The sequence below is a fragment of the Callithrix jacchus genome, chromosome 3, assembly GCF_049354715.1.
Source record: "Callithrix jacchus isolate 240 chromosome 3, calJac240_pri, whole genome shotgun sequence".
NCBI classification, from domain to species: domain Eukaryota; kingdom Metazoa; phylum Chordata; class Mammalia; order Primates; family Cebidae; genus Callithrix; species Callithrix jacchus.
The window spans coordinates 40744254-40752711 of record NC_133504.1 but is presented as its reverse complement, the minus strand read 5'-3'; the positions used below and the strand labels follow the sequence as shown (position 1 = coordinate 40752711).

General features: G+C 36.3%; 1 long non-coding RNA gene across 1 annotated transcript; it reads right to left on the bottom strand.

The window, feature by feature from the left end:
* Positions 1 to 772: 772 nt before the first annotated feature.
* Positions 773 to 7984, bottom strand: LOC118152170 (uncharacterized). The gene is made up of 4 exons (XR_013532846.1): positions 7917 to 7984; positions 2929 to 3013; positions 1778 to 1992; positions 773 to 1066 (listed from the first exon to the last, which is right to left on the bottom strand). It is a non-coding gene; the product is annotated as an uncharacterized LOC118152170 (long non-coding RNA).
* Between the last annotated feature and the right edge of the window lie 474 nt (positions 7985 to 8458).

Here is an 8458-nt window from a genome sequence, read left to right as displayed (position 1 = left end):
GGAAAACGCTGATAGTGCTCCACGGATTGTGTCCATCAATTACAGAGCCTACTGAATCAAAGCCTCTAAATGTGGCCCACCTGCTTGGGAGTCATTGGAGGGAGGGAGTGCTTGTTAAAGTGCAGACTCCCGGAAATAATAACTTATTTATCAATTAAAACAGCAGGGTTGGGTTTCAGAAATCTTCACTTGAAAGAAATACCCAAGATATATTTATCAACATTTTCAATCCCAGGAGACTACTACAGTCTCTCCCTAAGGGTTGGGGTACTTCTATTAGTATTTGCCCGCGGGATGGCAAGCTCTTCTAAAAGCCGACATTTCCATAACTATGCGGATTATTAGATACACATTTCAATCTATAGTTTCCCTACTTCCCGGACCATGGACATATTTAGGGAGGCAGAGAAACACCAAGCTTCCTAGAATCCCTTCTATTTAATTTTTCCTGTCTCTTCTAGGCTGAATAGGTTAGAGTGACAATATGCATGGTTCAGGACACTGAGGCAAGAACAGAAGAGATAGATATCCCCTAAAATGCCAGGCCATACAACATAGGATTACACCCTGGACCAAGGACAAAGGATCTTTATTAGGAATCTGTACCAGGAAATAGTAGCTAAGCCAGAAGATGAATACCAGAAGATGAATGATAGAATTGGGATGTAGAAAAGTCAATCAATTTGTTTATAGTGGTTTTACTGCATTTATACTCAATTGTAAGCAGTATGTTCAGTGTAATTTATGGTAATTTATGATAATTGTAAGCAGTATGTTCAGTGTAATTTATTGATTTTCACTCACAGGTTATAAATGAGGTGTGATTCCTCTTCTCTGGATGATTTCTCCCTGCCCCAGAGATGAACAGTTCCATATGCTGCTTCACTTTTTTTCCCAGCCTTCGGCTTCACTGATGGCTTTCTCTCAAAGCTCATTCTCACCTCCCAGGATGAACTACTTCTGTCTACACATTGCTGACGTTCAAATGTAATGAAAACATGGGAAGATTAATTCATGCTGGGAAACAGATCCAGGATTTTGGTGGTAGTTTATGGAGGTTCTCTAGCTGTAAGAAGGAAGGTAGGAACAAACTTTAGATTCTATAATGCACTTACCAGCACAAAAAGCAAAGATTTTTTTAACTCCCCAATTCAAAACGATTAAATAATGCTATCTCCTTGTTAAATGTCACTCCAAATCTTCATATTATGTAATGTATGCAGCCCAACTAACCCAAATCAATGATGTTTTGCATTCCTTTTTATGGAGGAAATGAGTAGAATTCACATATAGTTTATGTTTCTCTCATAGTCTTTCCAGTCTTCCTCATAATATTGTGAGCTACCCAATATTTATCTGTTTCTTTTTTCTTTAAGTCAGCTATAGCTCGTTTCTGTTGCTGGGGAACGACAACAGAACAGACAGCAAACAACTCTGGCTAACGGATGAAACAATTTCCCTAACAATCCTTGGGAAATGTACCTTCTTTCAAAGAAAGCTGTGGCTATCTGTGAGAGGGGAATCCTACCTTATACATAAGCAGCATCAGTACTGCCATTTTCTCAGTGAAACAGAGTGTGGCCACCAGGAGAATATGAGATTGACACATACAGTACTAGAATATATGTAGAAGTAGAGTGGGAGACTTTCTACTATTACTGACATCTCTGAAAGATTAACATAGAAATGTAACTTTCAGGTCTGCTTTGTCAGCTCAGGCTGCTATAACAGAATACCATAGACTAGGTGGCTTAAACAACACAAATCAATTTCTTACAGTTCTGGAAACTGAGAAGTCCAAGATCAAGGTACAGGCAGATCCAGTTCTTGGTGAAGTCCCTCTTCCTGACTTGCAGATGGTTCTTCTTTTGATGTATCCTCATATGGTAGAGAGGAAGCTCTGCTCTCTTTCTTTTCTTGTAAGGACACTAATCCCACCTTGGAGGGACCAACTCAATGTCTTCATCTAAATAGAATTACCTCCCAAAGGCCCTAAACACCATCACATTGGAGGTTAGAGCTTCAACATATGAATTTTAGAAAGATACAAACATTCAGTTCAAACCCAGATCTCTGAGATGTCTCAGAATTTGTGTCAGGAAAGACACATAACATAGTGTATTAGCATCCTACTGCTGCTGTGACAAGCTGTTACAATCTTAGTGACTTAAAACAACAGACTTTTTTTTAGCTTATAGCTCTAGAGATCAGAAGTTCTAAAATCAGAGTGTCAGCAAGGCTGCTTTCCTTCTAGAGGTTCCAAGAGGTGATCTATTGCCTTTCTTTTTGCAGCATCCAGAGACCCTCTGCCTTCCTTGGCTCATGGTCTCTTCCTGGCATCATTTTGACCTCGGCTTCCATCATCACATCTGCTTCTCTGACTTTGTCATTCCTGCCTCCCCTTGTAAGAACAGCTGTGATTAAGTTGGGCCCACTCAGAATTCAGGATAAGCTTTGCATATCCATTTCCTTGACTTACTCACATATGCAAATTATCTTTTGCTTTGTAAGGTGACATAGTCACAGGCTCTGAGGATTAAGATATGGGCATCTTGTCAGAGAGGGGTGTGGGGGTGGGAATTATTCTACCTACCACTGCATACCTAATGGTTACATAGGTAAGAAAATCCACATAAAGCTCTGGATGCCCTAATTCAGTTTATTCTACCATTCCATTTTTTTTTTTTTAATGTGTAGAAACCCCTGGTTTCACTAAAATCAGCTTTACCTAGGATCAGACTGAAGAAACCACAGACTTCCATAGCAGGCCAAAAATGTAGATCTAAATCACCTTAGAAATTATGAGCAACTTTTTTATTTGTCTCTTGGCAGGAATGAAAATGAAAGTAACAGATTGCAAAGAAGAAACAAGAACAGTTCAATAAACAGAATGCACATTATTTTGGTAGACAGAATATAAAAACATACCTTAGGGTTGATTATCATTTACCGCAGATAACAGAACACATCTGGGGCTGCTTTGTTCTACTGACTTTGGTTCCTGTCTGTGGGACTGGAGTCATAAAAGAGGACGGGATCAGAAAACCATGGCTTATATTCTCTATAATACCAGGATAGGATTTAAGCAAGTTATTTTATCTCAAACATGGCATATGTGAAAATGGATTATTTACATTTTTATAAGGAGGATGCTTAAATGAATAATAAAACTCACATTTACCATGTGTATTTGTCTGTATTCATGCTACCGATAAAGACATACCCAAGACTGGGTAATTTATAAAGAGAAAGAGGGTTTAATGAACTCACAGTTCCACATGGCTGGGGAGGCCTCACAATCATGGCAGAAGGCCAAAGAGACATCTGACATGGCAGCAGACAAGAGAATCAGAACCAAGCAAAAGGGGTTTCCACATATAAAACCATCAGATCTTGTGAGACTTATTCACTACCATGACAACAATATGGAGGAACCAACCCTATGATTCAGTTATCTCCTGCCAGGTTCCTCCCACAACACATGGGAATTATGGGAGCTACAATTCAAGATGAAATTTGGGTGGGGACAAAACCATATCACTATGTATCAATCACTGTAATATGTCCTTTACAGATATCATCACATTTAATCTCTATAATCTCTTTATTTTCAGGAAACATAACTAAGGTTTAGAGAGGTTCAGTAATGTGTCCACAGCAGGGCCAAATGCTAAAACACCATTACAAATACCACTCATTCTCTTATCTCCTTTGTGGTATTTGCTCATATTAAGAATATTTAAAATTCATATAATTCAAATAAAGAACCTTATAATAAAAATAGAAAATTAAATGTGTGGTCTATATTACTGCATATAAAGTGCTTTCAGATGTGTTAACTCATTTGATCGTTACCAAAAACCCTACAAAACCCTATACAAGTTGCTATTTGTATTACCTCATTTTCACAGACAAGAGAAGTAAAGTTTAAGGAAATGAGGTGGATTCCCCCAATTTATATATCTATAATGTTGCAGATATTCCTTTGTAATTTCTTTCTACTCTTCTAGGCATTATAACAAACATCCAACTGTTGATTTTCCTGACACTTAAAGAAAAATAAAATGATGTCTTCAGGAAAGACTTATGGGTTTGGGTTAAGTGATCTGCAATGGGTGAATGAGGAACTGAAGACCCTAATTAATGTGTGAGCCCCTCACTGTTCTGAGCTGCAGGTGCACACGTGAAAAACAGCAAAACACTACCTACCTGATAGAAAACCACTGGGGATAACTCTTATGATAGTACTTTGTAACTTGCAAGGTTTATTTAGAGGTAAGTTTTCCTGTTTTTTGTTTTTGTTTTTGTTTTAACTGAAAAGCATTAGAATCATTCCACTGGAACAAATATTGCTTTGCTTTCCAATTTTTTCAATAGGGTATTGATGCTTCACAAGTGAAGCATCACTAATGGTTCCTTAAATGTGGCCAAACCAGTTTAAGTCTTTTTGTTTCTATTTTTCAGATTGATATGTAACATGGGGAAGCTATCATGTGGAGACACTGTTATCGTTAAAGATCCTTCAAGCTATATTCTAAATGGCTTTTTATTACACATGCATGATTTATAGGCATACCAGTAAATATACTCAATCCAATTCTTTTGCTTCAAATGTCAATAAAAATTAGTAAGATTTTAATACATCAGCACAGGTTAATTTTAACATTTTATGTTGCTAATGAATCACCCATTCAGGAAAAAAAAGCCCATGCTTTATGTAAACAGATTAATGGACAATTTTCCTCCTTTTCGTTGTTTTTACTCATGCTATTTGTTAGAAAACTGATAATATAGTTGTATGTTACGAATCTAGTTAGATTTGGATTTTATTTTCAACAACAGCAACAATAAAAAACAGTAAATCCGAACATGAAAAGTCCATGTAAGCAAGAGATTTTCCTGCAGATTGTCACTTGTCCCTCAGTGTTTCACATGTGAGTCTTTGGCTTATTGTTACTAACTCCAAACAATCAGTAACAGAGTTATATAGTCCTTTAAATTTTACAAGATGCTTTCAAACATGTCTCATTTAATCCTCCTAGTACCTTAGTTGAGCAAGGTGGGCCAGGCAATGCTATCTATCACCATTATAAAATGGGAAGTTCCAAGCTCAGACAGGTTGACTTGCCAAGCAAGTAACTAACAAGGCTGATCTAGATGTTTTAGTTTGACATGGTTCAGCTCTTTTCACTATCCATTCACTGTCAGAGGACTTGTTACATTTACATAAAGTGGACAAACGGGGTTTAGTCTCACTAATTGTTGACTTCAAACACAGCAATAACAACAACCACCTCAAAAACAATATAGCTAACAATTTCTGAGGACTTAACATTTGCCACTCATGTTTTAAGCATCACACTTGCAAACCTGTGAGATAGGTAATATTTTTAACCTTCTCATCACTGGAGTATATTGACCTGTTATTTTTCCAATTTTACAAGTGGAGAAACCGAGTTCAAATACATTAAGTAACTTGGTCAATGGTGAAAAGCAGGCTGTCTGACTAAAGAATCTGTACGATTAACTCCTACACTAAACTGTCTCCACAGCTAATTTTTGTTTTTTAAATCAAACAAAGTTACAAAGAGAAGCAACCAAGTACTTGAATTAGTCGCTCTTATTCTCTGCTATTTCCTATTTATATCCATCATAGTAAGTAGATTAGACATAGACTAGAGAAGCATAATATTTTAATATAATATCTAGAGGCTTTTGAGAGTTGTGGATAGCTTTTGAAATCTAGATTCCAACTACAGCTGGGTAAGACTATAGGAAAGAAAGTATATTTAGCTCTAGCTCGATGGGAATCAATATCCTCCAACCTTTCTGAGGACAACAATTCACTGCCTTACTAATTATTCTTCTTGGCTAAGATTTTAAGTTTTTGCTGTTCCCCAACAAGTTCATAAAGAGGTTTACAGATATAAGAAACGAAAATTTGACTAAATGACCTCTAAAATACTAAAAGATTGATCTACCTTGCTAAAAGTGCTCCAAGTATATCAGTCTTTCACATAATCATGGTAGAACTGACTTACTAAACTCAAAAGGAAGATGAATATAATCTTAATCTTATCCACATACAAGCTTAGGCTATAAACAAGATGACAAGTTAGCTTTTATTTTAATCAGTTTGACTTCAGAAGCATAACGTTAGACCTCAGTCTGGTATTCATAAGCTTTCCTCAAAAATAAAACATATATTATTTAATTTCATATACTCCCAGTATAATATAGTGATGTGTTGATTTAACTTAGTGCTTTTAATTATTATAATATCAATACTAAGTATCATTTTTAATTTTCTTTTTATTTAATTTTCATACATAAATATTTGAACCCTATTAAATGAATATACATATATGTGTATGCATGACTAATGTTTTTTATTTGTAAATTCTGATGGTAAGGTAAATCTGAAAAAAATTGATGTAAAAAAATTTTTAGAGTGCTTCTTTTAATATTCAATACTAACTTTTCATATGACAAAGCTTACAGTTCATTGGCGAGTTAACAATAAATCTGAATGTCACCTCTTTTGGAATCTGAGTTTTTGAATCATTTTTTTTCCATTCATCTAGAGTCACATCACAGAATGTATCATTTAGAATGTGCTTTTCTTTGCTTGTAAGTATTCTAAATTCTTTGCTTGAAGTATTGAGTGACTATATCAGCAAAAATCATGACAACAGATGTGATTATTATGAGACTAACCAAAACCAGCAGCAAAAGATTCACAACAATCAATATCTGGCTCTTGGCCATGGAAATTAAAGAGGCACCTGAATATAAAGCAAATCATAGTTGAAGTTAAAGAACATGAAATGATCCAAAAATGGAAGCTATGGTTCCATGATAGAAAAAACTGGCAAAACACCAAAGCTTCAAGAAACATATGCACAGACCTGGGACAACCCCAAATATGTGTCTTCCTTTATCCTTAATCAAAGACTTCTAATTTTTGAATTAATTGGCAATGCTTTGAAAACAAAGGTTACAAGACTTTTAATACTTAACTTACCAAAGTGATTTATTTTTATTAGCTGAAAATGTGAGTCCCTCCACCTGACATTTCTGAAAGCCACAGATTAGCTTTTTATTTATTTTTCATTCATTAGACTGATCTTCGTGTTGATTTTAGGGCTGGCTAAGACTTCCCTAAGCTCTTCCTTTTCATCTTTAACTGATTCTCCTCAGCTTGGGGCATACATACAAGAATGCAACGCATTGTTCAGAGAATACAGCATAATCTACTTCCTGATACAATTCCTATGCTACTTGGCCAGCAGTGGTGACAATAGGTAGGGAGCTTTTAGAGGCATGCTGACTCCCTTTGGGGATCCTCTATAGCTGGCAGGCATCCTTCTGTCCCTGATCATCACAGCCTGTGTAATATCTTGTGGGCCAAACAGAAGTCAGCAAATGTTTAGTGTCTCAAACTTCTTTTAGATTCAGAATGAATATAAGACAATTGGAAAGCAAAACAGTATAAACATTTACAAATGAAATAATGTGTTGGACAAAATGACAGTAAGTGCAAAAAGCCATTGGACAAAAGGAACAGTGAGGGTAGAAGAATACAGAAGAGAGAAAGAGACAGAATGAGGTATTGGCAGACATGCTTGGCATTCATTCCCTCTCGTATCTTTCTCCGAGCTTTCCTCATTTTTCGTTCCCAGAGAACGATTCAATCTCCTTGTCTTTTGCGTATGTAATGTTTAAGGTGGAGGCACCACAACACACCCCAAGGAGACAGCACGAGTCCATTGCTGCTCAAAGGTGAACAGCTAAGAGACATAGTTTTTTCTAAAGAAAGTTTTTTAAAAACAAGTTAAAAATTATTTTATCTATTTTATTAAAAAGTCAAATAACAACAGATTCTGGCAAGGTTATAGAGAAAAGGGAACACTTACATAGTGCTGGTGAGGATGTAAGTCAGTTCAGCCATTATGGAAAGCAGTCTGGCAATTTTGCAAAGAACTTAAAACAGAAATGGCATTTTACCCAGCAATCCCATTATGGAGTATATCTCCAAAGGAATATAAATCATTCTACCATAAAGGCACATGCATGCATATACATTCATTGCAGCACTAGTCACATGGAATGAAATAAACTATTCACAAAATGAATAGTTGTGACTATATGTGAATCCACTATATGCAAAGCCATGGACTCAATCTACATGCCCATCAGTGGTAGACTGGATAAAGAAAATGTGGTACATAAACACCATGGAATACTATGCAGATGAGATCATGTCCTTTGCAGCAACATGGACACAGCTGGAGATCATTATCCTACATGAACTAACGGGAACAGAAAACCAAATACCGCATGTTCTCACTTGCAAGTGGGAGCTAAACATGGACACAAAGAAGGGTACAATAGCCACTGGGGCCTACTTGAGGATGGAAGGTGGGAAGAGGGTGAGGATCAAAACACTACTTATTGA